Consider the following 8,390-nt stretch of genomic DNA (forward strand, 5'->3'; position numbering starts at 1 on the left):
TTATTTTTTGAGCAATGACAGGTTTAAAAAAATAAAATAAAATCACACTAAAAGTTCTCGGGATCTAAAAAGGACCAACTCATGAAAGTGTTAAAAATAAGTCATATAATTATAATTTTTTTGTTATTATGTTTGTTTTATGCCCTTGTAACAAATTAAAAAAAAATCACACTAAAAGTTCTCGAGGATCCAAAGTGTCAAAAATAAATCGTATAATTATTTTTTTGTTTTTATTATTTTAATGATCACACCCTTATTGTCATTTTTTTTGGTAAAAAAAAATTAAAAATAGGCAACATTGCCGCCCAAAAAAAATTCAAAGTGGAATATTTAAGGTCAAATAATTTGAGCCTTAAATAGGTCAATAATTCACAACACTGATTTTGATTTATTATTATTTTTTGAGCAATGGCAGGTTTATTTAAAAAAAAAAAAAAAAAAAAAAAAAAAATCATACTAAAAGTTCTCGGGGATCCAAAAATTACCAACTCATGAAAGTGTTAAAAATAAGTCATACAATTATATAATTGTTTTGTTATTATGTTTATGTTTTATGCCCTTGTAACACATAAAATATGCAGTATTTCTCTCCAAAAATATTTCAGAGTGGAACATTTTATTTAATTTGACCCTAGAATATGTCAAGAATAACCACATTGATTTTGATTTATTATAATTATTTGAGCAAAGACAGGTTTAAAAAATAAAAAAAATTTAAAAAAATTTAAAAAAAAATCACACTAAAAATTCTCGAGGATCCAAAGTGTTAAAAATGAAAGTGTTAAAAATAAGTCATATAATATTTTTTTTGTTTTTATTATTTTCATGTCCTTTTTTTTTTGGTAAATCATTTAAAAAAAAAAAAAAAGGCAACATTTCCCCCCCAAAAAAATTCAAAGTGGAATATTTAAGGTCAAGTAATTGGAGCCTTAAATGGGTCAATAATTCACAACACTGATTTTGATTTATTATTATTTTTTGAGCTATGACAGGTTTAAAAAAATAAAAAACAATCACACTAAAAGTTCTCGGGGATCCAAAGTGCTAAAAATGAAAGTGTTAAAAATAAGTCATAATTATTTTTTTGTTTTTATTATTTTCATGATCATGCCCTTGTCATTTTTTGGGGGTATATATTTTTTTAAATAGGCAACATTTCAGTTCTCGGGATCTAAAAAGGACCAACTCATGAAAGTGTTAAAAATAAGTCATATAATTATAATTTTTTTGTTATTATGTTTATGTTTTATGCCCTTGTAACAAATATAAAAAAAAATCACACTAAAAGTTATCGAGGATCCAAAGTGTTAAAAATAAGTCATATAATTATTTTTTTTGTTTTTATTATTTTCATGATCACACCCTTATTGTCATTTTTTTTGGTAAAAAAAAATTAAAAATAGGCAACATTGCCGCCCAAAAAAAATTCAAAGTGGAATATTTAAGGTCAAATAATTTGAGCCTTAAATAGGTCAATAATTCACAACACTGATTTTGATTTATTATTATTTTTTGAGCAATGGCAGGTTTATTTAAAAAAAAAAAAAAAAAAAAAAAAATCATACTAAAAGTTCTCGGGGATCCAAAAATTACCAACTCATGAAAGTGTTAAAAATAAGTCATACAATTATATAATTGTTTTGTTATTATGTTTATGTTTTATGCCCTTGTAACACATAAAATATGCAGTATTTCTCTCCAAAAATATTTCAGAGTGGAACATTTTATTTAATTTGACCCTAGAATATGTCAAGAATAACCACATTGATTTTGATTTATTATAATTATTTGAGCAAAGACAGGTTTAAAAAATAAAAATTTTTAAAAAAAATTAAAAAAAAAATCACACTAAAAATTCTCGAGGATCCAAAGTGTTAAAAATGAAAGTGTTAAAAATAAGTCATATAATATTTTTTTTGTTTTTATTATTTTCATGTCCTTTTTTTTTTGGTAAATCATTTAAAAAAAAAAAAAAAAGGCAACATTTCCCCCCCAAAAAAATTCAAAGTGGAATATTTAAGGTCAAGTAATTGGAGCCTTAAATGGGTCAATAATTCACAACACTGATTTTGATTTATTATTATTTTTTGAGCTATGACAGGTTTAAAAAAATAAAAAACAATCACACTAAAAGTTCTCGGGGATCCAAAGTGCTAAAAATGAAAGTGTTAAAAATAAGTCATAATTATTTTTTTGTTTTTATTATTTTCATGATCATGCCCTTGTCATTTTTTGGGGGTATATATTTTTTTAAATAGGCAACATTTCAGTTCTCGGGATCTAAAAAGGACCAACTCATGAAAGTGTTAAAAATAAGTCATATAATTATAATTTTTTTTGTTATTATGTTTATGTTTTATGCCCTTGTAACAAATATAAAAAAAAATCACACTAAAAGTTATCGAGGATCCAAAGTGTTAAAAATAAGTCATATAATTATTTTTTTTGTTTTTATTATTTTCATGATCACACCCTTATTGTCATTTTTTTTGGTAAAAAAAAATTAAAAATAGGCAACATTTCCCCCCCCAAAAAATTCAAAGTGGAATATTTAAGGTCAAATAATTGGAGCCTTAAATAGGTCAATAATTCACAACACTGATTTTGATTTATTAATATTTTTTTAGCAATGGCAGGTTTATTTAAAAAAAAAAAAATAAATACAAATAAATAAAATCATACTAAAAGTTCTCGGGATCCAAAAATTACCAACTCATGAAAGTGTTAAAAATAAGTCATACAATTATATAATTGTTTTGTTATTATGTTTATGTTTTATGCCCTTGTAACACATAAAATATGCAGTATTTCTCTCCAAAAATATTTCAGAGTGAAAAATTTCATTTAATTTGACCCTAGAATATGTCAAGAATAACCACATTGATTTTGATTTATTATAATTATTTGAGCAAAGACAGGTTTAAAAAATAAAAAATAAAATAAAATAAAAATCACACTAAAAATTCTCCAAAATGTTAAAAATGAAAGTGTTAAAAATAAGTCATATAATATTTTTTTTGTTTTTATTATTTTCATGCCCTTTTTTTTTTTGGTAAATTATAAAAAAAAAAGGCAACATTTCCCCCCCAAAAAAATTCAAAGTGGAATATTTAAGGTCAAGTAATTGGAGCCTTAAATGGGTCAATAATTCACAACACTGATTTGGATTTATTATTTTTTTTTTTTAGCTCTGACAGGTTAAAAAAAATAAAAAAATAAAATCATACTAAAAGTTCTCGGGGATCCAAAAAGGCCCAACTCATGAAAGTGTTAAAAATAAGTCCTCTAATTATTTTTATGTTTTATGCCCTTGTAACACACAAAATCTGCAACATTTTTCTCCAAAAATAATCGTTAGTTGCAGCCCTATTTCCCATAGGTCATAAAAATATAATTAAATATCGATATTGACCGATATAAAAGACTGATATTGTGATACAGTTTTCAGCCATGTGGCCCAGCCCTCATAGGACCGCTTCTATGTTATTATTTTTATGTTTTTTCCCTTTTACACACAAAATATGCAATATTTTTCTCCAAAAATATTTCAGAGTGGAATATTTCATGTAATTTGACCCTAGAATAAATAAAAAATAAAAACATTGATTTTTTTTTTTTTTTTAGCAATGACAAGTTTAAAAAAAAAAAAAAATCATACTAAAAGTTTTTAAGAGTCCAAAAAAGCCCCACTCATAAAAGTGTTAAAAATAAGTAATATAATTATTATTTAGTTTTTATCATTTTCATGTTCATGTCCTTGTTGTCATTTTTTGGGGGGCAAAAAAATACAAAGTAGGCAACATTTCCCCCCCCCCAAAAAATTCAAAGTTGAATATTTGAGGTGAACTAATTGGAGCCCTAAATAGGTAAAAAATTCCCCAACACTGATTTTGATGTTTTGTTTTTTAATTTTTTTTTTAGCAATGACAGGTAAAAAAAAAAAAAAAAAAAAAAAAAATCATACTAAAAGATCTCGGGTATCCAAAAAGGGCCAACTTATTATTAAAAAATAAGTCATATAATTATTATTTAGTTTTTATCATTTTCATATTCATGTTGTCATTTTTTGGCGGGCAAAAAAATACAAAATAGGCAACATTCCCCCGCCCAAAAAATTCAAAGTTGAATATTTGAGGTGAACTAATTGGAGCCCTAAATAGGTAAAAAAATTCCCCAACAATGATTTTGATAAAAAAAAAATTTTTAGCAATGAAAAAAATCATACTAAAAGTTCTCGGGTATACAAAAAGTGCCAACTTATTATAAAAAAATAAGTCATATAATTATTATTTTTTAATTATTATTGTGTTGTTTTATCCTTTACTATAAAACATAAAAACGCTTTATTATCCGATTAGTCGACTAATCGTTCAGACAATCGTTGACTAATCGACTATCAAAATAATCGTTAGTCGCGGCCCTATTTCCCATAGGTCATAAAAATATAATTAAATATCGATATTGACCGACATAAAAGACTGATATCGTGATACAGTTTTCAGCCATGTGGCCCGGCCCTCATAGGACCGCTTCTATGTTATTATTTTTATGTTTTTTCCCTTTTACACACAAAATATGCAATATTTTTCTCCAAAAATATTTCAGAGTGGAATATTTCATGTAATTTGACCCTAGAATAAATAAAAAATAAAAACGTTAATTTTTTTTTATTTCAGCAATGACAAGTTTAAAAAAAAATAAAAAATCATACTAAAAGTTTTTAAGAGTCCAAAAAAGCCCCACTCATAAAAGTGTTAAAAATAAGTAATATAATTATTATTTAGTTTTTATCATTTTCATGTTCATGTCCTTGTCATTTTTTGGGGGGCAAAAAAATACAAAGTAGGCAACATTTCCCCCCCCCAAAAAAATTCAAAGTTGAATATTTGAGGTGAACTAATTGGAGCCCTAAATAGGTAAACAATTCCCCAACACTGATTTTGATGTTTTGTTTTTTAATTTTTTTTTAGCAATGACAGGTAAAAAAACAAAAAACAAATCATACTTAAAGTTATAGGCTATCCAAAAAGGGCCAACTTGTTATTAAAAAATAAGTCATATAATTATTATTTAGTTTTTATCATTTTCATATTCATGTTGTCATTTTTTGGCGGGCAAAAAAATACAAAATAGGCAACATTCCCCCGCCCGAAAAATTCAAAGTTGAATAATTGAGGTGAACTAATTGGAGCCCTAAATAGGTCAAAAATTCCCCAACAATGATTTTGATAAAAAAAAAATTTTTTAGCAATGAAAAAAATCATACTAAAAGTTCTCGGGTATACAAAAAGTGCCAACTTATTATAAAAACATAAGTCATATAATTATTATTTTTTAATTATTATTGTGTTGTTTTATCCTTTACTATAAAACATAAAAACGCTTTATTATCCGATTTGTCGACTAATCGTTCAGACAATCGTTGACTAATCGACTATCAAAATAATCGTTAGTCGCGGCCCTATTTCCCATAGGTCATAACAATATAATTAAATATCGATATTGACCGATATAAAAGACTGATATTGTGATACAGTTTTCAGCCATGTGGCCCGGCCCTCATAGGACCGCTTCTATGTTATTATTTTTATGTTTTTTCCCTTTTACACACAAAATATGCAATATTTTTCTCCAAAAATATTTCAGAGTGGAATATTTCATGTAATTTGACCCTAGAATAAATAAAAAATAAAAACGTTGATTTTTTTTTTTTTAGCAATGACAAGTTTAAAAAAAAATAAAAAATCATACTAAAAGTTTTTAAGAGTCCAAAAAAGCTCCACTCATAAAAGTGTTAAAAATAAGTAATATAATTATTATTTAGTTTTTATCATTTTCATGTTCATGTCCTTGTTGTCATTTTTTGGGGGGCAAAAAAATACAAAGTAGGCAACATTTCCCCCCCCCAAAAAATTCAAAGTTGAATATTTGAGGTGAACTAATTGGAGCCCTAAATAGGTAAAAAATTCCCCAACACTGATTTTGATGTTTTTTTTTTTTTTTTTTTTTTAGCAATGACAGGTAAAAAAAAAAAAAATCATACTAAAAGATCTCGGGTATCCAAAAAGAGCCAACTTATTATTAAAAAATAAGTCATATAATTATTATTTAGTTTTTATCATTTTCATATTCATGTTGTCAATTTTTGGGGGGCAAAAAAGATACAAAGTAGGCAACAGTTCCCCCCCCCAAAAAAATTCAAAGTTGAATATTTGAGGTGAACTAATTGGAGCCCTAAATAGGTCAAAAATTCCCCAACAATGATTTTGATTAAAAAAAATTTTTTAGCAATGAAAAAAATCATACTAAAAGTTCTCGGGTATACAAAAAGTGCCAACTTATTATAAAAAAATAAGTCATATAATTATTATTTTTTAATTATTATTGTGTTGTTTTATCCTTTACTATAAAACATAAAAACGCTTTATTATCCGATTTGTCGACTAATCGTTCAGACAATCGTTGACTAATCGACTATCAAAATAATCGTTAGTCGCGGCCCTATTTCCCATAGGTCATAAAAATATCATTAAATATCGATATTGACTGATATAAAAGACTGATATCGTGATACAGTTTTCAGCCATGTGGCCCGGCCCTCATAGGACCGCTTCTATGTTATTATTTTTATGTTTCTTCCCTTTTACACACAAAATATGCAATAATTTTCTCCCCAAATATTTCAGAGTGGAATATTTCATGTAATTTGACCCTAGAATAAATAAAAAATAAAAACGTTGATTTTTTTTTTTTTTTTAGCAATGACAAGTTTAAAAAAAAATAAAAAATCATACTAAAAGTTTTTAAGAGTCCAAAAAAGCCCCACTCATAAAAGTGTTAAAAATAAGTAATATAATTATTATTTAGTTTTTATCATTTTCATGTTCATGTCCTTGTTGTCATTTTTTGGGGGGCAAAAAAAATACAAAGTAGGCAACATTTCCCCCCCCCAAAAAATTCAAAGTTGAATATTTGAGGTGAACTAATTGGAGCACTAAATAGGTAAAAAATTCCCCAACACTGATTTTGATGTTTTGTTTTTTAATTTTTTTTTAGCAATGACAGGTAAAAAAACAAAAAACAAATCATACTTAAAGTTCTAGGGTATCCAAAAAGGGCCAACTTATTATTAAAAAATAAGTCATATAATTATTATTTAGTTTTTATCATTTTCATATTCATGTTGTCATTTTTTGGCGGGCAAAAAAATACAAAATAGGCAACATTCCCCCGCCCAAAAAATTCAAAGTTGAATATTTGAGGTGAACTAATTGGAGCCCTAAATAGGTCAAAAATTCCCCAACAATGATTTTGATAAAAAAAAAAAAATGTTTAGCAATGAAAAAAATCATACTAAAAGTTCTCGGGTATACAAAAAGTGCCAACTTATTATAAAAAAAATAAGTCATATAATTATTATTTTTTAATTATTATTGTGTTGTTTTATCCTTTACTATAAAACATAAAAACGCTTTATTATCCGATTTGTCGACTAATCGTTCAGACAATCGTTGACTAATCGACTATCAAAATAATTGTTAGTCGCGGCCCTATTTCCCATAGGTCATAAAAATGTCATTAAATATCGATATTGACTGATATAAAAGACTGATATCGTGATACAGTTTTCAGCCATGTGGCCCGGCCCTCATAGGACCGCTTCTATGTTATTATTTTGATGTTTTTTCCCTTTTACACACAAAATATGCAATATTTTTCTCCAAATATATTTCAGAGTGGAATATTTCATGTAATTTGACCCTAGAATAAATAAAAAATAAAAACGTTGTTGTTTTTTTTTTTTAGCAATGACAAGTTTAAAAAAAAATAAAAAATCATACTAAAAGTTTTTAAGAGTCCAAAAAATCCCCACTCATAAAAGTGTTAAAAATAAGTAATATAATTATTATTTAGTTTTTATCATTTTCATGTTCATGTCCTTGTTGTCATTTTTGGGGGGGCAAAAAAATACAAAGTAGGCAACATTTCCCCCCCCCAAAAAATTCAAAGTTGAATATTTGAGGTGAACTAATTGGAGCCCTAAATAGGTCAAAAATTCCCCAACACTGATTTTGATGTTTTTTGTTTTTGTTTTTTTTTAGCAATGACAGGTAAAAAAACAAAAAACAAATCATACTTAAAGTTATAGGGTATCCAAAAAGGGCCAACTTATTATTAAAAAATAAGTCATATAATTATTATTTAGTTTTTATCATTTTCATATTCATGTTGTCATTTTTTGGCGGGCAAAAAAATACAAAATAGGCAACATTCCCCCGCCCAAAAAATTCAAAGTTGAATATTTGAGGTGAACTAATTGGAGCCCTAAATAGGTCAAAAATTCCCCAACAATGATTTTGATAAAAAAAAAAAATTTTAGCAATGAAAAA

General features: G+C 26.2%; 1 protein-coding gene across 2 annotated transcripts in view; it reads right to left on the reverse strand.

Moving 5' to 3' along the window:
• The window catches only part of LOC133607855 (transcriptional coactivator YAP1-like), a 70,661-nt gene that overhangs the window by 14,271 nt on the left and 48,000 nt on the right, over positions 1–8,390 (reverse strand). The gene's annotated exons all lie outside the window — the stretch shown is intronic.

The sequence above is a fragment of the Nerophis lumbriciformis genome, linkage group LG09 (genome assembly GCF_033978685.3).
Source record: "Nerophis lumbriciformis linkage group LG09, RoL_Nlum_v2.1, whole genome shotgun sequence".
Taxonomy (NCBI): Eukaryota; Metazoa; Chordata; class Actinopteri; order Syngnathiformes; family Syngnathidae; genus Nerophis; species Nerophis lumbriciformis.